Source organism: Microcaecilia unicolor, chromosome 4 (genome assembly GCF_901765095.1).
Source record: "Microcaecilia unicolor chromosome 4, aMicUni1.1, whole genome shotgun sequence".
Lineage (NCBI taxonomy): Eukaryota > Metazoa > Chordata > Amphibia > Gymnophiona > Siphonopidae > Microcaecilia > Microcaecilia unicolor.
In genome coordinates this window covers 49,150,156-49,176,089 of record NC_044034.1, presented here as the reverse complement: position 1 = coordinate 49,176,089, position 25,934 = coordinate 49,150,156, and positions in this window count along the sequence as shown.

Here is a 25,934-nt window from a genome sequence, read left to right as displayed (position 1 = left end):
AACTGTTATACACTGCCATGGGTAAATCTCTTCATGAAGGCAGTTAATAAATCCCAATAAATAAACAGTCTGATGGAAACTCCAGTAGATCTGAACCCTCTTGTAATGTCACTCATGGCTGGCTCAAAACATAGCGGTGCCCTGAGCCAACTTGCTTGGACGGCACCCTTTCTCCTTCGCAATGCTTCTGACACCTCCTCCCTCCTCCCATGGGTTTAGCATCTCTCCTTCCCCCCAGTCCAGTCTCTCATTTCCCTTTCCAGTGAATTTGGCACTGTTCCCTCACCTCTCCCACTCCCCCATGACTTGTAAAGTTTACATCGATCGCCCAGCACAGAAACAGCAGCATGACACGCTGCCTTTGGCCAGCCTCTGGGTCTTCCCTCTGTCACATCCCTCCCATGGGAAATTGCAACAGAGGAGGCAGGCCATGACATTGGGAAGACCCAGAGAGTGAGGGAGCAGTACCAGATCCACGGGGAGTTGGGGAGAGGGAAGGGGAAAGACCGGACTGGGGAGGGCATAGTAAAGGCTTAATCTGTATATCAGGTGAGGTCAGATGCTGGGTATTTTGGCACCCTTAATCACTGGTGTCCTGGGCCAGAACCTCACCTGGTTCAATGGTTAAGCCAGCCCAGCTATCACTGAATGCACTTCTTAGATCATATGATTTAAGATGTGCATTCAAGGCTAGATTCTGTATATAGCGCTGAAAACTCGTCATTGATAAAATTTCACATTAAGCGCAATTCTATAAATGGCACTCAAAGTTGGGACAGTTTATAAAATCATGTTTGGCGCTGGGATCTGCGCCCAATTTTAGATGCAAGGATTTACACCAAAGTAAAACAAGGTGCAAATTCTTGCTTCTAAATTACATGCAGATCTTTATTCTATAAAACTTGACATACATTCCAGGAACACCCCCAATCTGCCCATGCCCCTCCCATGGTTGCGTCCCCTTTTTGACTCCATATGCAAAATTTACACGCAGATCCCGGTCCCTAAAAATATGTGAATACATTTTTATTGATGCCAATTAGCACTGAAATTTGATTATTAGTGCCTAATTATTGGCACTAATTGGCTGGTTATTCAATTAAATTGCATGTGGAAATTGGGCATGCATCCAAATTTCTATGTGAAATTTTTAGCGCCATATATAGACAATTATTAATTAATTTATTTATTTGTTGCATTTGTACCCCACATTTTCCCACCTATTTGCAGGCTCAGTGTGGCTTACATAGTACCGCGAGGCGTTAGCCACCTCCGGTGATGAAACAAATACAGAGTGATGTTATAGAGAATGAGATGTATGGGTTACAGACACATTAGAGAATCAAGAGAAGAAGAGTTATATAATGTTCATTGCAAGTTTTAGTTTCATTGTGTTGCTGTCAGTGAAAGTACAAGAGGATTCAAATCTACTGGAATGCTCCCAGTTTCTCCCCTAAACATACTCATGCACAAAACCTTCAGAATATCATTCCTTTAGTAAAGTATTACTAAAGAAGGTTGGGAGTTATCCAGTGAGTGGTGATAATTAATCTGCTAACGGTTAACTAACTTTGGGGCCCTTTCATTAAGCCACGTAAGCGTCTACACATGCCCAATGTGCGCCAACATGGAGTTACTGCATGGCTACCCTGTGGCCCTTGCGGTAATTTCATTTTTGGTGCACGTCTGCTACCCGTGCCCAAAAAATATATATATATTTTTTGTAGCACATGTCAGATACGCATGCCAAGTGGCATTTGGCGTGCATAGGTCATTACCGCCTGGTTACCACTAGGTCAATGGCTGCACGTCCATTTTCGGCAAAAAAATTTTTTAAAAGGGCTTTTCTTTACAGATGGCCTAAAAAATGGATTGGCGCGCACCCAAGACCTGTGCCTACACTACTGCAAGCCATTTTTCAGTGCACCTTAGTAAAAGGACCCTATTGTGTGTCTCAGACCCAAAATGGACACGCGGCAATTTTCATTTTGCTGCACGTCCATTTTCGGCAAAAATTTTAAAAAGGCCTTTTTTTACAGGCATGCTGAAAAATGTCTTGCGGTAGTGTAGCCGCTGGTTTTGGGTGAGCGCAATCCATTTTTCAGCGCACCTTAGTAAAAGGACTCCTTTATTCAGTTTGTTATCAGGATAGTCTTGATTTAGTGAAGGGAAGTCTTGCCTCACCAATCTAATGCATTTTTTTGAGGGGGTAAGCAAACATGTGGACAATGGGGAGCCGGTTGATATTGTATATCTGGATTTTCAGAAGGCGTTTGACAAAGTGCCGCACGAAAGACTCCTGAAGAAATTGCAGAGTCATGGAATCGGAGGTAGGGTAATATTATGGATTAAGAACTGGTTGAAAGATAGGAAGCAGAGAGTAGGATTGCGTGGCCAGTATTCTCAGTGGAGGAGGGTAGTTAGTGGGGTCCCGCAGGGGTCTGTGCTGGGTCCGTTGCTTTTTAATGTATTTATAAATGACCTAGAGATGGGAATAACTAGTGAGGTAATTAAATTCGCCGATGACACAAAATTATTCAGGGTCGTCAAGTCGCAGGAGGAATGTGAACGATTACAGGAGGACCTTGCGAGACTGGGAGAATGGGCGTGCAAGTGGCAGATGAAGTTCAATGTTGACAAGTGCAAAGTGATGCATGTGGGTAAGAGGAACCCGAATTATAGCTACGTCTTGCAAGGTTCCGCGTTAGGAGTTACGGATCAAGAAAGGGATCTGGGTGTCGTCGTCGATGATACGCTGAAACCTTCTGCTCAGTGTGCTGCTGCGGCTAGGAAAGCGAATAGAATGTTGGGTGTTATTAGGAAGGGTATGGAGTCCAGGTGTGCGGATGTTATAATGCCGTTGTATCGCTCCATGGTGCGACCGCACCTGGAGTATTGTGTTCAGTACTGGTCTCCGTATCTCAAAAAAGATATAGTAGAATTGGAAAAGGTACAGCGAAGGGCGACGAAAATGATAGTGGGGATGGGACGACTTTCCTATGAAGAGAGGCTGAGAAGGCTAGGGCTTTTCAGCTTGGAGAAGAGACGGCTGAGGGGAGATATGATAGAAGTGTATAAAATAATGAGTGGAATGGATCGGGTGGATGTGAAGCGGCTGTTCACGCTATCCAAAAATACTAGGACTAGAGGGCATGAGTTGAAGCTACAGTGTGGTAAATTTAAAACTAATCGGAGAAAATTTTTCTTCACCCAACGTGTAATTAGACTCTGGAATTCATTGCCGGAGAACGTGGTACGGGCGGTTAGCTTGACGGAGTTTAAAAAGGGGTTAGATAGATTCCTAAAGGACAAGTCCATAGACCGCTATTAAATGGACTGGAAAAATTCCTCATTTTTAGGTATAACTTGTCTGGAATGTTTTTACGTTTGGGGAGCGTGCCAGGTGCCCTTGACCTGGATTGGCCACTGTCGGTGACAGGATGCTGGGCTAGATGGACCTTTGGTCTTTCCCAGTATGGCACTACTTATGTACTTATGTACTTCTTTCTGGATAGCAATTCATGCCACTGCTGAATCTAGATATTAAATGTTGGCCACAACGTGGATAGTGGTGGTAAATATCCACATTTATTTCAGCTGTGACAGGCAGTATTTTAAAAAAATGCTGACTGTTCCAGCAGAATATTGACATGTTTTATCTGATTTTAAATGGTGTATCAGTGCTTGTCTCTGTTTAATAGTAATTGTGTCTACCATGTGCTATCAGAAATCTAATGAGTAAAGCTGCCATGAGCCCTTCTGTCTTAGAGAAATTTTATCATGGCTTCACCAGAAAATTGTCCATGGAAATAGTGGGGAGACTGTACCATCCATCAGACTCTCAACTGTATATTGTCAGAAATCCCGACAGCAGGTACAATTATGAGCTCAGATAGATTCCTGAGGTCTAAATAACATTGAACTCGAACACAAAGATGAGCATTTCATCCCTTCTTCTTTTATAGAATTGCTTCTACTTTTTATCTGGTAGGTATCCTTACCTCTGATCTCCATCTCAGCAGAAGGAAATCTGTCTTATTTGTACAGAGCTATTTTTCATGGACAATGGAATCTATTGATTTATTCTTCTTTCTGTTATCTGTCTCTCTTGTTGTACATTGACGTGAACGAAGATCTAAATCAGAACGCTAAATCTGACCTTTCCATCTACGAGCTGATTTTTCTTTTCATCTAACAAAAATAAACTGTATTACATGTGTGTAGGGGGTGCGGGGATTGAGGAAAAACTACTGTGAATCAGTTTAGCTGAAATTGTAAGCTTGCAAGGCTAAGAGTATGGAGTCTTATTACTAAAACGTGGTAAGGTTTTGAAGTAACCCCATGGTAATTGTACAGATTGCCCAGCGAGGCTTTGTATTAACAATCAGAGGTATTCTCAGCATCTGCCCATGCAATTACCGCAGAGGAAAAACCTTCACCACCTGTGCAGTGGTCTAACATTCTAAAGTTTAAAGGGCTGTTTTATTAAGCAGCGCTAAAAGTGGCCTGCCTTATCCCCAGCATGGGTCTTTCCTGCACAACAAGGCCACTTTTAGTGCTACCACTAAATGGTCAACTTTCTGATTTTTCCAATAATGGCCATGCAATAATTTTCCCATTAGTGCATGGCCATTAGCACATGAGTATTTACCAACACTGATTTTGTAGGCAGCAAGCGCTTACACATGAATCCTGCGCTAATCAGTTAGCGTGCAGTAAGGCCTGTGCACCAACCGATTAGCATAGCTGCACCCACTCTATACTCCCCAAAATGCCCCAGCACTAAAAAAATATTTTTAGTGTGTGTGTAGCATGTGCACATACAAAACCTTCTGTGCGACACCTAAGCACGCCCTGCGGTAGTACATTTTAACCTGCAGTAAGCTTAGTAAAAGGTCCCCTAAGACACAGAGGGGCCCTTCTACAAAGATGTGTAGGCGCTTACACGCATCCAATGCATGCCAAATTGGAACTACCTCCCAGCTGCCGTGTGCCCCGGGTGGTAATTCCAATTTTGGCATGCACCATGTGGCGTTTACCCAGAGGTAATCGGCAGTTTACATTCGTTAAATGCTTACTGCCCAGTTAGTGCATGAGACCTTACTGCTAAGTCAATGGGTGGCGGTAAGGTCCAAGGCTAAAAATGGACGAGTGCTGGTTTTAGTTTTCCCGCACGTACATTTTCTGGCAGAAAAAAAGCCTTTTTTCCCAGACATGCTGAGGAAATGGACCAGCACGCATCCAAAACACGCACCTACACCAGTGCAGGCCACTATTTTTCTTTGTATCACTTTGAACCACTGTAAACTTGAATATTTTTCTACTAAAATCTCCTAATTCCATTTTTTCTAGATACAAAGGTACAATTTTCACAAGGTATTTAATGCTGCCTTAACTTTCAAGATAATGACAGACTATAGAAATGCTTTCATCAGTGCTATTATAATGTACCCGAAATGCTTGTAAAATAACAAAGACGTTAAATACTTTATTCAGAAGGTGTTAATTCTCATTAACACATACTACTCCTCAAATAGGTCTGAATAGCATTGAAACAACTTCCAGGCAAGTAACTTTCTTGCTAGTAAATCAGATATTATAGTCTTGAAAAACTTGTTGTGAGGGAGTAGATGATATAGGGAAAAGTACTACTTCACAGATGATACAGTTCAGACACTTTGCAGTAGGTGGCACTAGTCTGCCGAGGCTGAGGCTGAGCCTGAGTCAGAGGGGTGGGGATCAGGACAGGATGGAGAGCATTAAATTCCCTGAGCCAGAACAGTTCAAGGGGGCCCCGATACAGAGGTTTCCACCAGGGAGGCCCTGGAAGAGCAGCTGCCCTGGTGTGAGGGTCTTCACAGCTTGTAAGTAAGCTGTCAGAGATTGTGCTCCGGCCCGAGGCACTGGAGGCACCAAGCGTGGGTGTCGGTCTGCGAGATCGGCCGGCCGCAGCGACCACACTTTTTAAATCCACTCGGGACCTTCGAGGACATCGACGGAAAAATCGCGTCGGCGAAGTCAAAGTCGGCAATGGTGGCTAAAATCACACCACGAAAAAACTAGCCGACCGAGCGGCCACTAGGCCGCAACGAGGCGTCCCCGCTAGAAGCGAGGGAAAAGGGGAGCGCGTGCTCCACACGCGCAGTCTTTTTTTTTTTTTTTTTTGTAAAAGAAAAGATAATAAAAGGAAATTAAATTAAATTAACGAAGCGCGATCCGCGTATACGCGATCGCAAGAATCCGGCGGCTGAAGTAGAGAGAGCGGCAAAGCACGACTCTCTCCAGGCGCGGAAAAAAAGGAACTGGCGGGAGCGGTCGCGCACGGGCGGGAAGGCGGCCGCGCATGCGCGGTGGGCGTGGCCTGCGTGCCGACCGTCCCGCGAAGCTTCTTCCGGTTGGTGGGGGCTGCCGCGGACGTCAACCCCAGTCGTGAGAACAAGCAGCCTGCTTGTCCTCGGAGAAATTACTGTTTCCCAGTTGGTGAGAGGTTATATGTGTGCACTCTGTGCATAGAGCTCATGTTCTCAGAGAACAAGTCTGATCTCTGGAGGCTAAAGTAGTACTGTTGGAGAAGCTGAGGAAGACAGGGAGGAATATAGAGCAGATCTACAAGGGCATAGAAAAAAGTCTGAACTCTAGTCTGGCAGACTCTGCACCACTTTGGAAAAAGAGAGATCACCTAGAAGGAGAGAATCACCTACTTTGTAAGGCAGCAATCCTATAGCCAGGACCTTCCATTCAGGGGATATAATATCCTCTCACTCTAAGGGAAGTCTGCTCAGCAGTGAAGGATTAAGTTGGCAACTTTAGTTGGTGACTCAATGTCGCGTGCTCGAGGACCTTGGCATACTGTCAGGCTTCCTCCCCGGGAGCACTGGGTTTGTGAGTCCGTGGGCCACTACCGTGGAGCGGCAGTGGCAGGCAAGATCACCTCCAAGGTAGAGATAAGACAAAACTGGACCGGAACCCCGGACTGGAGTTCTACACAGGAATACACGGAACTGGAACGCACCGGATGGGTGCGCACTGGAGTGGAGCCCGCTGGACTGGAACACACTGGAGGGCCCCACTGGACTGGAACATACAGGAGTAAAACCCGCTGGACTGGAACACACTGGAGCGGAACCCACGGGACCAGAACCCGCTGGACTGGAACACACTGGACCTAGGCTTCACCTACGCTTGACCACCTTTCCCCGAGGGTTGAGCCCTCAGGTTCGGGTGGCCGGCAGGGCTTACAGGAAAAACCGGAACTGGAACTTGCAAGCAGGAACAGCAGGAATGAGGATCCAGGAGTGCCCCCTGGCACCTCGGCGAAGGCAAGGCAGCCAGGCAGGGAATGTCCGGGTTCTGGCAGTCGGCAGGTTAGACACAAGGACTAGTAGACTGTACCCAAGCTAATAGGAAAGCTATGCCCAGGCAAACCAGTCATACACAAGAAACATACACTAGGCAACTCAGGAGACTAGTAAAGCTATACACCAGCTAACAACAAAGCTGTGCCCAAGCTAACAAGTCATACACTGGAAACAAACTCAGAGCACTAGCAAAGCTATACACAGGCTCACAAGCCACACGGTGCCTAAGCTGGCTAGTCTAACACTAGGAACAAACACAGAGAACTAGCAAAGCTATACACAGGCTAACAAGCCACACGGTGCCTAAGCTATCTAGTCAAACATAGAAACTCACACAGAGCAAACACTGAAACAGTGTACAGAGCACTCTATACACCAGGGCCCTTAGATGAAATGCAAAGGCCCGGGCTGTAGTCTCTAAGTGATTAATAAAGCCCTTCCACACCAGAGGCACAGCTGCAGCAATCACCTTGCATCCAAACTGAGGCTTGACACACAGAGAAGTCAGCCCAGCGGGAGCCATCTTGGATACTGGCATAGAGGAGTCGGCGGCAGCCATCTTGGAAAAGGCATAGCCCACACAGGTGAGGTTCAGTAGGGCAATCAGCACACAGAGCCAGAGAGAAACTAAGACAGAGACAGACACAGAGACAAGCAGAAGCCAGCACAGCCACTGACTCCCAGAAACAGGGTAAGTCTGAGGGTGGTCACGGCCACAGACGTAACACTCAATCATTAAGCACATATACTGTATAACTGGGTGGCTGGTTGGCAAGAGAATTACATGGGCACTTTTCCTGCCTGGTACACAATCAGTGGGCCCTACTCACTATCTATATAAGATTTAGACAGTGCTGGGGTGGATCTGACTATCTTGATATATGCGGGTACCAAAGACATAAGGAAGTGTGAGAAGGATATTTTGGAATCCTGCAGGCTTTAAGGTAGAAAGTTGAAATCTAGAACCTCCAGGGTAACGTTATCTGAAATGCTCCCCATTCCATGCATAGGATCCAAGAAGCAGATAGAGCTTGACAGTCTCAGTATGAGACAAAGATGCAGGGAGAAGGTATTTAGATTTGTATTTAGAGGTGTTAAGAAATTGGAAACATTCTAGGATAGGGGTGAGGTCCCCTTAAAAATAGGGCTGTATCTTAAAAGAGGTGGAACCATGCTGTTGCAAGTAACATTTAAAAAGGAGATAGCATAGTTTGTAATCTGAAGCATGGGGTAGGGAAGCCAACAGTTGCACAGTGTGATTTGGCGTAAGGTATCTTTGACGGGGCTATGTACCACATCATGGGTGTTTGCCCACCACATGTGGAATTGGGTGGGGGTTATATCAGTGGAGTCCCACAGAGTGGTGTCACCTGTCAGGGAGATGCTGATACAGGAGGGACAGCATATGGGTAGGGGAGGGTCCCTGCCATGCAGGGGGACTTTGATGTCACAAGGGGATGGTTAACTAGGGCAAGGGGTCAGATGTCACAGGAAGAGTTTACAGAGGGAGCGACAATTTTACAAACTGCTTCCATATCTCTGTGTGTGTATGAGGGGGGCGGTGTTCTATGTTTGTTTTCCCCTTAAGCAGCTTTGTAAAATCACTGCTCCCTCTGTGCATAGAGGAACTTTAAGACACATTCTTACCCTTATTTTTTTTGTTACATTTGTACCCCGCACTTTCCCACTCATAGCAGGTTCAATGCAGCTTACATATTATATACAGGTACTTATTTGTACCTGGGCCAATGGAGGGTTAAATGACTTGCCCAGAGTCACAAGGAGCTGCCTGCAGTGGGAATCGAACCCAGTTCCCCAGGACCAAAGTCCACCACACTAACCACTAGATCTACTTTTGTCAGAATCTCTTGTAAATTACTATGGGAATGCTTCATATCTTGACATGGACATGTGAATTCCTCTTTCCACATACTAACAAAATGTGCTTCCACATCTGAATTATTTTTTCAGTCTTGGTGCACACATAAAATATAAAAACAACAAAAAAACAACTGCAGCAGACAAACACCTATTAAAACTGTTAACATAAATGAAATTAGATAGATTAATCAATTTCCTTATTTTCCTTTTCTTTTTGTGCAAATTTTAGGAGTTATTATACATCAAAATCTGACGTGGGAAATCCAGGTGAATGGTCTTGTGAAGAGATAGTTTTTGCTTATGAAAAACCTGAGACACCTACCGAAATATTTCACTCAGGAGAAATTAAGATTATTAGTTCAAGCCCTTATATTGACTAAAATTGATTTATTACAATATTGTATATCTGGGATGTGCAAAACATCTAATTAGAACATGATGAACACCCAGAATACAGCCATTTGACTCATTTGTGTTTTAAGAAAGTTTGACAGAGTATCTCTCTCTACTATGTTCAAATCAATTGGTTACTGGTGGAGGCCCAAATATTTTTTTTAATCATGTTGTTTTGTTTTTAAAATTATTCAGGGCACTGCTCCAGCTTATCTGTGTCCGTTGATTACAATACTGTCTTTATAAAATGAGACTCAAAATTATTTGCGATTATCATTTCCTTCATTTAAAGGTCTACATTCCAAAATAACTTTTTCTCACCTATTTTCTTATCAGGCAACCACAATTTGGAATTCTTTGCCAGCTTTTGTGATTTTTATTTCTCAATCTGTGTCTTTTCATAAAGTGATTGAGGCAGTCTTATTTAGGAAATAAGTGCTTGTAGGTTAATTTTTTGGCTACCCATTGTTGATATGATGCTGATATTTTAATTCTGACATATCTATTTTGAGAGCTCTCAGTTTGTTGAACTAGTTTCTATTTGTACTGTAATCAGCTCCGAAATCCTTTGGTGTAAACGGAATAGAAATCACTGGTAATGTAATATAATGTAATGTAATGTAAGAATCTTATTAGACTCTAGCAAATAGAATTCTTTCTATTCTGTTCTTTTATTGATCCACTGTAAGAATAATTTAAAAATGGCATACACAAACATTAAAGCTCACACTTGCACCAGATTTCTACATTAGTCCTCTGAAGTTGTGTATTACTGTATCTTCAGTTTATTCTCACATTATTCCAATAAAAAAGTATAGTACCAACCCTCTAAACCAATGAACTTTTTGTGGAAGTTGCTAGTTTATGCAGTGGAAAAATCTCTCTGAACATTTAATTGCTGGTGGCCATCATAAGCTTATCCTGTATCCAATTGCATTAAAAACTTCATGGTATATAAGACACCACAGGTCAAAGATATAACACAGACTTTTAATATGGCGCCTAATGACTCTGCATTGCAGCACTTTAATGCAGTATGATATGATGTAAAAATGGGACTGGTACCAATGCAAATGGACATCATTTAACGATTACCATAGACGATGAGAGTAACCACTGATGATTTCAATTCCTTTCATCCAAAAAGAGACAGAGCATATTTAAATGTTTTAATTGTTGGGAAAGAAATAGATTGCATTTGTCAGATCAATATTGCTTTGGCCAATTATCAGATTAACAGAGTTTGTACTATTGAACACTGCAGTGACTATATTTATATTGAATTCCACTCCATGTACAAGTATATCATTTAGAAAACTGTCACAACAAAACTTCATAAATCATAGCTAAAATAAAGATACAGACCTTTGTGCCTACTTATTTTATAAAATCTGAGTGTAAATTGTGACTCTGCCTGTGTTCAACCCCCAAACCTGCCCCTGCACAGGCTTACACCTGAATCACATACAAGTATGTGCATTTTTCACATCAGGCACATGTTTTAAACGTGTGGTAATTCTACAAGAGGCATGTTACACAATTTTCCCTGGGATTCTATATATCGCGCTGAGATTTCCATGCAGAAATTGAAGCGTATTCTATAACAATGCACATATGATAATTGGTTAACAAGCTGATCAGTGTTGGTAATTGAATGTTAACCAATTATCGACACTAATTAGCATTAATTAGAATTCACATACACTACTTGCTAAGCATATTCTATATGTAACGTGATGCATGCAAATTCTAAGTCACATAGTTGGGCATGGCCACGGGCATGGAATGGGCGTGTCATGGGCATTTCTAAAATCTACATGCATTGATAAAGAATACACATGCTCCGTGCCTAATTTAGGCATTGGGATTTGCACCAGATTTTACTTGGCGTAACTGGCCATGACTAAATTTAATCAAGTGGACTGGCGCTCAGCATATTCTATAAACTGCATGGAAATTTAGGCTCGCTCTATAAAGTATTCTAAATTAAGGCAAACTTTATAGAATACGCTAAAGTGAATTTCATTTCGACACCATTTGGACATTAAAAATTATTTTTCATACATTGAAAAGTTCTGATGTGGATTGAACATTTTTTTTAAATAGCATGAACATGGGAAATAAATCAAAAATAATTAGTGAAAATCTGAGGAAGAAGCCAAGCTTTACAAAAAAGATTTAACCCCCAGTATTTAGCCTGCAGTGTTCAGTGGTTTAAAAGCCAAAAGCTGAATTAGATCCAGATATTTACCCACAGATATTCAGAACTATTTCAGGCAATCAACAGCTCCTGGCCGGTTAAATAGGGTTTAAGGGGTCCTTTTTCTAATCTGCGTTAAAAAGTGTTCTGGGGTAGTGTAGTTATATACGTATATTGGGTGCATGCCGGGCCAGTTTTTACCGCATCTACAAAAAATGTTTTTTTTTTTTTTAATTGAGCTAGCAGTAAAGGTTCAAGTGCTACATGCACAGTGACCAGTTGGCACATGCCAAGTGCCAATAATCACTGGAACTGGCATGCGTAGGAGGAAATAAATAAATAATTCATCCAAGCATTATGGGTGCGTGCGTGCCAAATCTGAAATTACCACCAGGAGGGTGGTAGTTTCATTTTGGCGTATGCTGTACACGTGTAGAGCCTACCGTGGCTTAGTAAAAGTGCCTAACCGTGGATATTCAGCAGGAGACAAGTGGTTATCTCCCACCGAATATCTCAGTTAGCAGCTAGCCACTAATCGGCTATATTGCACAACATAGCTGGTTAGGTGTGGATATTCAGCACCTAACCGGCTATGTTAGCAGTCAAAATAGGCCGCTTAAATAGCAGGCCTATCTTTGACCACTAAAATGTAACTGGTTAGTGTTGAGTATCAGCATAGCCGGTTACTTTTTTAGCCACCAAAATAAACCCGGATATTCAATGCCAATATCTGGATATGGTCTGTATTGAATATCCAGGTTTAACGTCAGTGGCAGACAGCAAACGTGCTGCCTGCCACCACTTGACTACCAGGCCCTTAATACTGGACCGAATCTGGGCACCAGCATTGAATATCCATATCAGCCTCTGGATTGCCCCCGACACTAACTCAATAGTGCCATGATTGTCGTATATAATATTATTATCTGGAGATGGGCTGTTTTCAACAACCTAGGAAATGCCAACAACATATCCCATGTCATTGTGTGTCATCAACCAACTGAGCAGAAAAATAAAAAACACATTAAGTTTTATTTATTTGCCTTTAATTGTCTTTCAGACAGAGTGTGCACTTTTTTTTAACAGAGCATGCATGTGGAAACCATCAAATAGGCATGAATTTGTAGCACATGCATGCACTGTTATGAGTGTTTTGCACAAAGGGCAGACTCTTAGCAGCATTGTACCTGAAACAGTAAAATAGCCAAAAATCTCAACTAAAACAAAAATTCCCATACATGACATTGGAAATTACAGAAAATGAAGGTTCCAATTGCCCATCCCCTACTATTATCCTGATAAAAATTTCAGAATAAGTTACTCACTGCCTCTTTAAGAGTGCACTCAATCTCTACCTGAGGGCATATATAACACAGTAGAGCCTACCGTAGAGAGAAGGAGTATTGTTAATATGGGGGAAGGGAATAATGAGTAGTAGGTGGGAGTTAGAACAAAGGGTACAGTGTGCAGATATACATGATTAATCAAGGGCAAGTTGTTGGTGGTTACATAAGAATATAAGAATATCCATTCTGGGTCAGACCAATGGTCCACCTAGCTCAGTATCCTGTTTTCCAACAGTGGTCAACCCAGGTCAAAAGTACCTGGCAGAAATCCAAATAGTGGTGACAATCCATGCTACCAATCCCAGGACTTACAAAGTTCCAAAGCTTTTGAAAATGTACCCCATTATAACACAGGTAGAAACGAGAGGGTTCCGCATACAGTCAGAGACCAAAGCAAAACAAAAAAGCAGAAGTGGACCTTCAGGATTTGCCATTGTCCTGTTCCTGAAGGTTCCTGTTCTTGTGCTTTTTTTCTTTCTTCCACATTTGATAACAGAAACATTTGATAACCAGTCCTATTGCACAGAACATTTATTTCCCCCTCCCCATTTACTAAGTCGTGCTAGCAGCTTGCACCGTATTATTAATGCCGACACAGCCCATTCACTTGGACTGCATCGGCATTGCTGCACAGCAGCCGCTGGTGCAGTTTAGTAAACAGGAGGATTAGTGTCAAATTCAAATAATGTTAATTATACAGTCAAATTATGTAAAACAAAAATTGTGATAACTAAAGTGTGATGTAGACATGATTATTTCTACCTGTAGATTAGATATTGGATTGGTTTCTTTTGCCAATGATAAATGATCTTATCAAGTATATTTTTTACCAATTTGCGAAATATGAAATATTCAGTTGTGTGACATAATTGCTTAGGCAGGGAATTCCATCTCTTATTACACTGATATGACAATCCAGCAGTGTAAATTGTTTTACATTTAATTTTATTGCAGTGTGGGAAGTATAAGACAAGGAAGTCTCTGGAGGATATTTTAGTGTTATGCATTGGCAATTCAATAAGGTTCTGCATATATGATGGAGATAGACCATTTGATAAACAATGTACACATTATAATTTGAATGTGATGCATGCATTTATTGAAAACTAATGTAATTTGAGTAGTAGTTGGGTTGCTATAGGTAATGGGGACCTCTGAATACAAGGCGAGCTATCCTGTTCTGGGCAGTTGTTTACTGAGAAGCAAGTCCATTACAGTATATCAGCAAGACAACTGAAAGGGCAGATATTCACTATCATACCAAGGGTGGGGAGGTGGGGGGTGGTCCACCCCAGGGTGCAGGCAGCAAGGGGGTGCATGGAGCAGTCGCTGGGTCCCTGCCCCCTCTGATGTTACTCCCTGTTCTGGGGTAGGGGACCGGTGGAGCCGACAGCCGCGAGACTGCTCTGTGCACCCCCAGGTGGTGAGGATGATGCGTTTCAGAGGAGGGGGAGGAAGGTAATATGCCAAGGGGGGGGGGGTGATGCACCAGCGACAACCCACCCTAGGTGTCAGCCAACCTAGGTACGCCACTGCTGTCACCCTTTTCTAATATGTGCCCCTAGGAAAAGTGAGCTGTTTGACAGAGATTGTGTCTGTGCTTTTACTGTGCACTGTAACAGGCTGTTTTCTCTCTCTCACACACTCAACTCTGTAAAGATGATAGAGTGCTACACACAAGAGAACAGCAGTATAAACTCGAGTAATCTGAATTAGTAGCTTGTAAGTACAGAGCACTATGCTACTATTTTTTATGAGAAAAGTGACTGACTCTGTGGGTGTCTGTTTGTGTTCCCTTTCTCTATTTAGTGGTCATTATAATACTATGATGATACCTTTACTTGTATAATACCAGCTAAAGTAGAAACCAAAAGGTTCTGAGGAAACTTACATGATGATTCTAACAGGGTCGCTTAACTCATACTACCCCTCTCTTCAAGACCCTTCACTGGCTCCCTATCCGTTTTCGCATCCTGTTCAAACTTCTTGTACTAACCTATAAATGTACTCACTCTGCTGCTCCCCAGTATCTCTCCACACTCGTCCTTCCCTACACCCCTTCCCGTGCACTCCGCTCCATGGATAAATCCTTCTTATTTGTTCCCTTCTCCACTACTCCAGACTCCAGACTCCGCGCCTTTTGTCTCGCTGCACCCTACGCCTGGAATAAACTTCCTGAGCCCCTACGTCGTGCCCCATCCTTGGCCACCTTTAAATCTAGACTGAAAACCCACCTCTTTAACATTGCTTTTGACTCGTAACCACTTGTAACCACTCGCCTCCACCTACCCTCCTCTCTTCCTTCCCGTTCACATTAATTGATTTGATTTGCTTACTTTATTTATTTTTTGTCTATTAGATTGTAAGCTCTTTGAGCAGGGACTGTCTTTCTTCTATGTTTGTGCAGCGCTGCGTACGCCTTGTAGCGCTATAGAAATGCTAAATTCTAGTAGTAGTAGTAGGTAGCCCAACCATTAGGCCACCTGAGGTGTGAGCCTCAGAAGGCACTTGTCTTATAACCCTTCCCCCCCCCAAAAAAAAGACAAAAACAACAACAAAAAAATCTTTCTCTTCCTGCCTAGCTCTGATAGTAGAGAGGATAGGTTTTTCTAACTGCTTCTTGTCCTACACCCTGCTAACTCTTGCTGTAGCATTCTAACTTTGTGGACAGGTTCTGTAAATCCTAGGCAAAAGAAAAAAAGCAGCCTTACCAGATTATTTTCGAAAGAGATCGCCGGCCATCTTCCGACACAAATCGGGAGATGGCCGGCGATCTCCTGAACCCGGCCAAATCGGTATAATCGAAAGCCGATTTTGGCCTGCGCCAACTGCTTTCCATCGCGGAGCCGGTGAAACTTTAAGGGGGCGTTTCGGCAGGGTACAGAAGGCAGGACGGGGGCAGGACAGGGTGTGGTTACGAGATGGCCGGCTTCGCCCGATAATGGAAAAAATATGGCAGGGTCTGATGAGCATTTCGCTGGCTTCACTTGGTCCATTTATTTTTACGACCAAGCTTCAAAAAAAGTGCCCCAATTGATCAGATGACCACCGGAGGGAATCAGGGATGACCTCTCCTTACTCCCCCACTGGTCACCAAATCCTTCCCATCCAAAAAAAAAAAAATTACACATTATTTTACCAGCCTCTAAGCCAGCCTCAAATGTCATACCCAGCTCCCTGACTGCAGTATGCAGGTACCTGGAGAAGTTTTTTGTGGGTGCAGTGCACTTCAGGCAGGTGGACCCAGGCCCATCCCCCCCCCCCCCACCTGTTGCACTTGTGGTGGTAAATGGGATCCCTCCAACTCCCCCCCAAATAAAACCCCACTCTACCCAGTGTAGGTGCCCCCTTCACCCCTTAGGGCTATGGTAGTGGTCTAGAGTTGTGGGGAGTGAGTTTGGGGAGGATTTAGGGGGGCTCAGCATCCAAAGGAAGGGAGCTATGCACCTGGGAGCAATTTTTATTTTTTAATTTTTAGAAGTATCTTGCTAAGGATGTAAAAAAAATTGAAGCGGTGCAAAGAAAAGCTACAAAAATGGTATGGAATTTGCGTTATAAAATGTATGAGGAGAGACTTGCTAATCTGAACATGAATACCCTGGAGGAAAGGAGAAACAAGTGATATGATATAGACATTCAAATATTTGAAAGGTATTAATCCGCAAACGAACCTGTTCCGGAGACGGGAAGGCAGTAGAACTAGAAGACATGAAATGAGGTTGAAGGGGGGCAGACTCAGGAGTAATGTCAGGAAGTATTTTTTGACGGAGAGAGTGGTGGATGCTTGGAATGCCCTCCCGCGGGAGGTGGTGGAGATGAAAACAGTAACGTAATTCAAAAATTTGTGGGATACACACAAAGGAATCCTGTTCAGAAGGAATGGATCCTCAGAAGCTTAGTGGAGACTGGGTGGCAGTGCCGGTGGTTGGGAAGCGGGGCTAATACTGGGCAGACTTCTATGGTCTGTGTCCTGAAAATGGTAGATACAAATCAAGGTCAGGTATACATATAAAGTAGTGCATATGAGTTTATCTTGTTGGGCAGACTGGATGGACCGTACAGGTCTTTTTCTGCCGTCACCTATTATGTTACTATGTTCGGGAGTGCCTCTTCCCTTTACTGTGGCCACCTCTCTGATGTAACTTCTTATTTCCTCTCAGGTGGCCACAGTACAGAAGAGGCCTGTTGCAATTGCTGCTGCCATAGGCTTTCAAACAAACAGAAAAAGAAGGTAAAATTGGGAACAGGGTGGAGGAAGGAAGGCGTGAGATGCTCAGATACCAGAACTTGGCACGGGGAGTAGGAGGCAGTATCTCAGCCCTGCCTCAGGCAGCATCTTGACTTTAGCCACCCTTGAATCCTACAAAAAAAGCAGCATGGCTACCCAATATATAGAAGGAAAAGGAAAAAATGAATCAGAAAACTAGGAACTGCCTTGAAATAACTTAGTATTGGAAATTAAGTTGAGAAGAGACCTAAATGAGCTCTGACTTGATGAAGTGGGCAACTTTTGGCTCGAATACTCAACATCTTTCCACCAGGGTCTGACAAACTGAAAAAAATCAATTGTTCAGACAGTCGGAGCTAACACCACAATGATTAATGTCAAGAAGAATACTCTCCTGTTAAAGGGACACACAAGTAAAATCCCCCAAACTTACTAACCAATAACTTCTTCACTTGCAATTCACAGCTGTTCACTGCAATATACATCAACCGAATATATGATGACATATGGGTCAATATTCAAATGCTGTGGTCAGTGTGTGTTTAAACACCAGCCACAGCATTTAAATGGTCCATGTATATATATATTCTGCAGAAACTGGCACCAGCTATATGGACAGCAGTGATATTCAGATAGCTTTGTGGTTTAAGGGGCCCTTTTACTAAGCCATGTAGGCGCCTACACACGCCCAGCGGTCATCAATTTTGTTACCGCCCAGCTACCGCTTGGCCCTTGTGGTAAGTTCATTTTTTATGCGTATTCGCTATGCGTGCTGGAAAATATATTTCTTTTCCGGTGTGTGGGCGGTAATCGGGCAGTAATCAACATTCTATGCGTATAGACTATTACTGCCCAGTTATTGCGTGACACCTTACCGCTAGGTCAATGGCTGGTGGTAAGGTCTCAGACCCAAAAATTTTAAAAAGGCATTTTTTACAGGTGCACTAAAAATGGTTCTGTGCACATCGAAAACACGTGTCTACACTACTGCAGGCCATTTTTCACCATGCCTTTGTAAAAGGCCCCTTAAGCCAGGGCATATTTTTTTGTAGTTCTAGCATTATCTGCACAGTTTCCAGATAGCAGATGAATATTTTTGACTATCCGGAGAGTGAGATGGAACATCTATGCTCTGCCTTTGCTCTACTCTGGCAAATCTTGATAAGCCAAATTCAGGAAATGGTGCTCAGAGTTAGGCACCATATAGATCTGGGCTAAGCATCAACACTATAAAGGTTGCTTAGCTCCCTTTATAGAATAGCATTTAGAGTGGATTTCCTCACCCAACTTAGGATGCGAGGACTTATGCCTGTCAAAACCTGGTGTAAATCCTCGCATCCAACTGATAGCAGTTAGGTGCGCAAATCCCAATATTCTATAACATTGCATCTAATTTCTGAGAACACCCCTGACCTACCAACGCCTCTCCCATGGCTAAGTCCTCTTTTGTGTTGCCCGCTATAAAATTTAGCTGTGGATGTTATAGAATAGAGACTAGGCCAGATATGTGCACAAATCCAAATGAATGCCAATTAACCTCAATCAATGTTTGTTAACATCTTGTTAACTCATTAATTTGTGCATGCATCTATCCTTTGCACTCAGATTTGCGTGCCCAACTTTGGGTGGCCTATACAGAATCCAAGGGATAATGTGAGGTTGTCTGTAAGAATTATCATGGACACTATCCACAGACAAGCTGAAAAGTCATGGATAGAGTCCTGATAGCAGCAACTACTATCAGTATAAGGTCCCTATGTATAAGTTCTTTTGAGCATTGGGACGATAGATTTTATAATATCATGACAATGAAATAGAATGGCAATTATACAGGAGGATATGGAGGCAAAATTCCGTTGTTGCTGAATAAATCTATCTTGACCTGCTATAAGGGAGATGAAAACCTCATGATGACATTGATTGTTTATAAGAAAGCTTTGGATTCTATCCCACAATCTAAAGTAATAAACTACCTTGAAATGTATAGAGCGAATCCTGGATTGATCGGCTACTTCAAGTTCACTATGAGTATGTGGAAAAATGTAATCCATCTGAATTATGGAGAAGGACAATTTGTCATTCCTAGCTTCAAAGACAGAAAATTCCCTGTCACTGATCTTTTTAAGGTGCCTTTTCAAAGCCTGGTTTATGAAAGCAATGTGGTGTCTTTATAAATTGCACTCTTAGAACCACCTCCTGTAGTGCATAAAAGCTGATGCACACATTTAGTCCTGCTTTAGAGCAAGTCTAAACATGTGCATGTACTTAAATATATTCTCATATATTTTATAAAATAAGAGATGTAGGGATATTGCTACACTGTCCCTGTTCCACCAAAACAATGCCTCCAAGACTGTCTACAAACAGTACATATATCAATGCATGCTATCATACTAACAATTACTGGAGTTAACAAGCACTTAATGAGCAGAAATTAGGAATTGCACACAAATCTGCCCTACACCCTAATCTATAACATGCGCAGCTAAATTTCATAGGATGCAATTCCAAAGGGGGCGTGGCCATGGGATGAGGCATGAATGGGTCAGGAAAATTTCTAGAAAATACGTGGAATTTTATAAAATAACTGCATTACATACCTAACTGCCATTAGTTGGGTGCCAGCATTTGGACCAGCCTTTGGCAAGTACAAGTTGTCACAACCTTCACCTGTTTTCCGAGGTCTCCAGCAGCATTCCATGCCAAGAATCTGTTTTACTTCCTGGAAATCATGCACTTCCACTATAGCCCTGCAAAAGGGTGCAAGATGATGTCATCACTTCCTGTCTGGTAGTATATAAGGAAGTTCTTGACTCACAGCCAGTGCCTTTGCAAAGGGTCATCTAGCATGGTTGAGAGTGTGTTGCAGCCTTGTTCCAACTTTGTTCCAGTCTGTGTCTCTAGTCCTACTCCAGTGTTCCAGCCTTGTTTCAGTCCTGTTCCAGCCTGTGTTCCAGTTCTGTTCCAGTCTGTGTTGTAGTCCTGCTCCAGCCCTGTTCCAGTCTTTTTCCAGCTTTGTTCCCACTTCTCCCTGGTCTTGACACCATTGGGCCAGACCCAAAGGGCTCTCTTAAGAGCCTCCCTCCACCTTGACTTGTTGGGGTGACCCCAAAGGCTCTTTTAAGAGCCATTCTCTGTTCTGATCTTATTTGGGGTGTGACTTGCCTGCCACCAGCCGGGGCCCATCTGGCCTTTGGGTTGGGTAGGTAATGTAAACCTGACTGTGGCCCAAGTGCTCACCCACCCTGAGCTGTGGCATAAGTGCTCTCAGCCAAAGTTAGGTGCAAAATGTGCACTAGGCTAGTATCCTATAAAGGCCATTCAGTGCAGAACATACTTTACAAAATACTAGCTTAGTGCAGATCATTCCAGCACCTAATTTGGGGGTATAATTTATATAGAGATTGTGTCAATCATGCCGACACCTCGCATTTAAAATTAAAAGACCAAAAGGAGATCCACTGAGACTCTTGACAATTGCAGACATGCCTCTGCTTCTCATACTTGCGTTGGCAAGAAAGAATTCAGATTTGGCATCTTAGCCTGCTACAGCTTGTAGATATCTGAGGCTGAAAGACTTGTCCTGTTATCCAAGTCACATTATATTCAATCCACAGAATATAGAGGCAACGTAGAGACATTCTTGAGCCAAGCCTTAAGTATGTTCTGTATGTAATTAATTGTGTATCTACTCTTGAATGACGACGCTTGACATGATGTAATATTGTAAGCCACATTGAGCTTGCAAATAGGTGAGAAAATGTGGGATACAAATGCAACAAATAAATAAATAAATAAATAAATAAATATCTGTGTGTATAATCTAACTGATCTCTTTTAAACTTTGCTGCTTTCTGAGCCCAAACCTCCAAACCATATCTGTTTATGTTCTGCCCATTGTTGATCACATAGGGATGAAGCACTCCTCTGCTTAATCACTTCTAATTTAGCTGCAAATTCATCTGTTAATTCTTGCAGCATCTTGTTCAATTTATCAATAATGAGCAGCAGCATTAGATCTAATGAACACCACATAATGGTCTCATTCCACTAAGCAACAAATTGTTGATCATCTAAGAATGTGGGCTCTGTATAAATTCTTAAACCTCGAGGGACCCTATGAATGTGGCAGTATTCTACTAAAGTTACAGAATGAAATTCAGTACATATTACATATTTATGTAATTTAAGAATATCAGACCATTCTATCATAGGTTCATTCCCGGGTTGATTGAACAAGTGGGTTACCTCTAAAAGTTGCACTATTCTGTCTGCTGGTAACACAGACTTAGAACTCCAGACCAGCGAGGCCATCGCTCCCCTAAAATGAAGTATTATTCAATTGAAAACTGGGATACCTAATATCAAATGATTTTATAATACATAATAGTAAAAATAAATAATATAGAAATCATCTCACACAAAAGTCTCCACTTTATTAATAAAATATCTCTAAAACTAAAATTCCTACTACTGTTTAGCTGGCTGAAAATCCATCCTGACCACTGCTATCTTGCACTCATATATACAAATTATGTCCTAATAAATAGAACAAAAATATGTTGCATAGAAAAACATTAGCAATAATGCACAAAAGGTGTTTGTTTATTTATTTATTCATTGTTGTATCCCACAATTATTAAAAAATGAGTTTCGGTTTAATGTGGCTTACATGTAACAGTTATTAGAAATTACAGTGATGTATTACAATTACAAAGCAGTGTAGAATATTTGTTTTACATATCAATTATGGAACATCGGTAGCACACATAATTAACCATAGCATTTCTTGAAAAGGTGGGTTTTTAGTTCTTTTCTGAAATGAAGATAATTTGTGATGCTTCTTGTGACCTGTGGAATTGACTTCCACCACTTAGAACCCAGATAACTAAAATAGAGGAGCATCCAAAAATAAGTAAATATATAAATACATAAATAAATATAAAATACATACACAAATAAAATAAATATAAATAAAATACAATAAATAAACAAATAAATAAAATAGGAGCACCAAATTGAAGATTCATCATAGCAATTGTCCATTGAATACCCTTTTCTTCAAACAATCAAAAGTCTGTCATCTTTCCTTGTAAAGTTGAAACTTTTAAAATCCTTATTTGAGAAAAGAAATGTAAATTGCGTTCATCAACTAGTGTTCCCACCCTGATCCACTCGGCAACAGCCAGCATTGATTCAGAGAGGTAGACAGTAGTGCTTCAACAACACAAATCCTGGACTTCAAAGCCACTTAGTCTCGACATGCTTCATATTTCGCCAACTCAGCATCTTAGACACTAAACTGCAAAAATCATACATCCATACACCATCTAACCCCCCTTGACCAGTATAAACTTTTATACAAATCAAACCAAACAATATAAACTTCTTACCTAAAAAAGTATTTTCAAAATATTCACGGACAACTCTGGACTGACATAACCCTAGAGTCCTGCTGGTAATGCTAACAGAGGAAATGAAGCATCAAATACATCTCATAATGCACCCTCACATCTGTGTCCACTAAATCTCCTTATTAAGACCCCCATGATTTTCCATCCTCTAAATGAAAATTATACAATTATCAAAATTGCTGACACATCTCCACCCTTAAATGTGTTTGCCATAAAACCATAAATCGCAGGTCTTGGATCATATGATCTGTGGTTTGCAAGTGATCCACAAGTGGTGCTTCACTTCCATGGAACTGCAAATTGCTTACATGCTGTGCTATTCTATGTTTAATGGATCTTTTAGTTTGGCCCAGATACCACTTATCACAGCGCCATCGTATACCGTAAACAACTTGCTATGAAGTACAATTTATATTGTGTCGAAGCCTAAATTCTCTTCCATTGGTGAGAACTATTAACTATCTGTAACCACAGCAAACCGACAATAAATGCAATGACCACGTGGTGAGTAGCCATTGACTTCCCAATTTACCTGTTTATAATTTGAGACTTTTGATCCTTTGATGAAGAGTATTTAATGGACAATTGCTATGATAAATCTTCAGTTTGGTGCTCCTCTATTTTAAACACTTTTTGTGTATTATGATTGACTAATGTTTTTCAATGCAACATATTTTTGTTCTATTTATTAGGATATAATTATATATAGTGCAATATAACAGTGGTCAGGAGAGTTTTTCAGCTAGCTAAACAGGAGTAGGGATTTTAGTTTTAGAGATATTTTACTAAGAAACTGGAGATTGTTGTGTGAAATGATTTCTATATTATTATTATTTTTTGATTACTGTATCCACTGAGATCAGCAAAGTATACTTGAATAGAAGCATTTTACCATAAAGAAATTTGCTGGTGGCAGGGTGGCATCCAGATGTTTCAAAGTTGGAAAGGTAGATGCTGTAAGTTGCCCTGTAATCTATGAGGTAGGTAGGCACCCAGAAGTTAGACTAATTCCATTGGCTGAGCCATTTCCTGCTCTAGTCACAACCAGGTTGGCACAAATTTGATGCTGTTGACCCTCAATCAAAAATGCCCCTGTTTTAATATACAAGCAGAATGATATCTAAAAAATATGGGGATTTCACTCACTCCCACACTTTCTTTAATGCTACTTTGGGCTTTTTACCAGCCCATATACATTGGGCTAATATAGATCAAAATCTTTGAAGAGTTTTGTGAATAAGAAAATAGGAAGAAGATTAGTATTGTTTATTATCAATGTTGCAAAGGTCATTTTAATGGTTTGTACTCTACCCTATCAACTAAACATAATGGAGACTAATTCTCACATATACCCTTTCCCTTTTTAAAAACATGTTTCTAATTCAAATCATTTGTCCTTATGATGTCAGTATTTTGTCCTTATTATGTCAATATTCCCAAGTATTTCATACATATTTCCTGTCACTGAAATGTTAATCAGTGAATCATATCCCTAGTACAATGAACATTCAACGGCAATAGTTCAGATGTTGTCCAATTAGTTTTGTATCACAAAAACATTGCAACAGTGGTGGGATATTATGCTCTGGTTTAGATAAATAAATAATCTGCATACGCAGATAACTTATGTTTACTGTTTCCCAGGAATATACGGACAATGTCCATTGACTTTCGGATTGCACATAGAAGGTACTGTAGTTCCAGGTTTAATAGTAAAGAATTTGATGTTCCAAGGATTTTATGAATGTATTACTGTCTAGCTTAATAAGCAGGGTATAAATAATTTTTTTTAAAAATGACATGGACACAAAAATAAAAACATTTTTGGGCTACACACCTCTACTGAATAAATGCATGAAAAGTTAGCATTTTCCTTTGTCAATACAAATTAAAATGCTGGAAGAGATATCTGGAGTCAAAGCTTTAAAACTTTAAATGCCACTAGCAGCTTTTGGCAGGAACCTTTAAATAAAGCAAGTCAGTTGTTCTGTATATCTAGTATACCTTTTGGGCTGTCTTGTTTCATGCTTGCCATTTGGACTAGGTTTGCCATCAGTAGTGTTTTATCACTCTGTAGAACAAATGATAGGTCATGTGCTAGATACTATGGTCTACCGGGATGACATCTTTGTGCAGGGGAAAGCGTGGAAAGATCACAATGCCAGACTGTAGAAGGTACCATAAATAGCCTGTGAGAAAAATCTAAAACTATGAGAAAAAAGGTCACTTTTGACAGGCTTCTACAACCATGAGTGGGAAAGCGTGGGGTACAAATGTAACAAAGAAAAATACCTGACAGAATATATATTAGGAAGCTTGACCTCTTGTAGTATTACCATGAGACTAATCTCAGGCACTTGATAGGTGGAGTGATTGGGGATCATTCCTGCCCCCCCCCCCCCCCCACACACACATACTAGATACCTGCAAAAGCCCCAGTAGATGCCAAGAAGTGGATTGGAGGGGTCAGGAGTGGAAAAAACAATCTATGGTACACTGCTATAGGAGTTCGGAAGTGGGATTGTGGCATGATTTGGTTTATGATAGTCCCTTTAATAGTCTCCCTGGGAATATCAGACTACATGTTAGCAGTCTGATACTCCTGAAGAGGAAAGTTAACACCAGCTCAAAGCTGGCATAATCTTTCTACTAATAATGCAGTTTGCAAGGTTAAATGCAAGCTGCCTTATGCAACGCACATAATAATGAGTGAATTGCATGAATTATTAAAAGTGTGCATTAAGGGCAGAGAATGCACAGTCAGACCATTTAGGGCTCCTTTTACTAAGCTGTGGAAAAAAGTGGCCTTAGCATGCCCTTATGTGAGTCTTTCCTACATGTTAAGGCCATTTTCTATTTTCCAAATTGATGTTGCATTCGTGCATGGCCATTTACAAAAATTCCAAACCAGATCCCCTGATTATATTAAGCAGATATCTCTCCCAAATAAGTTATACAATGATCTAAGTTAATCTGCTTGCTTAATAGTTCACTTATATATCCTTTATTATAGTTATGCTCACTATGAATTTTCTTCAGGCCTCAGTTTGGGGGAATAAGCATACCAATTATTTACGGTTGTGCCTGAAAAAAAACCCTACTCATCACTGGCCC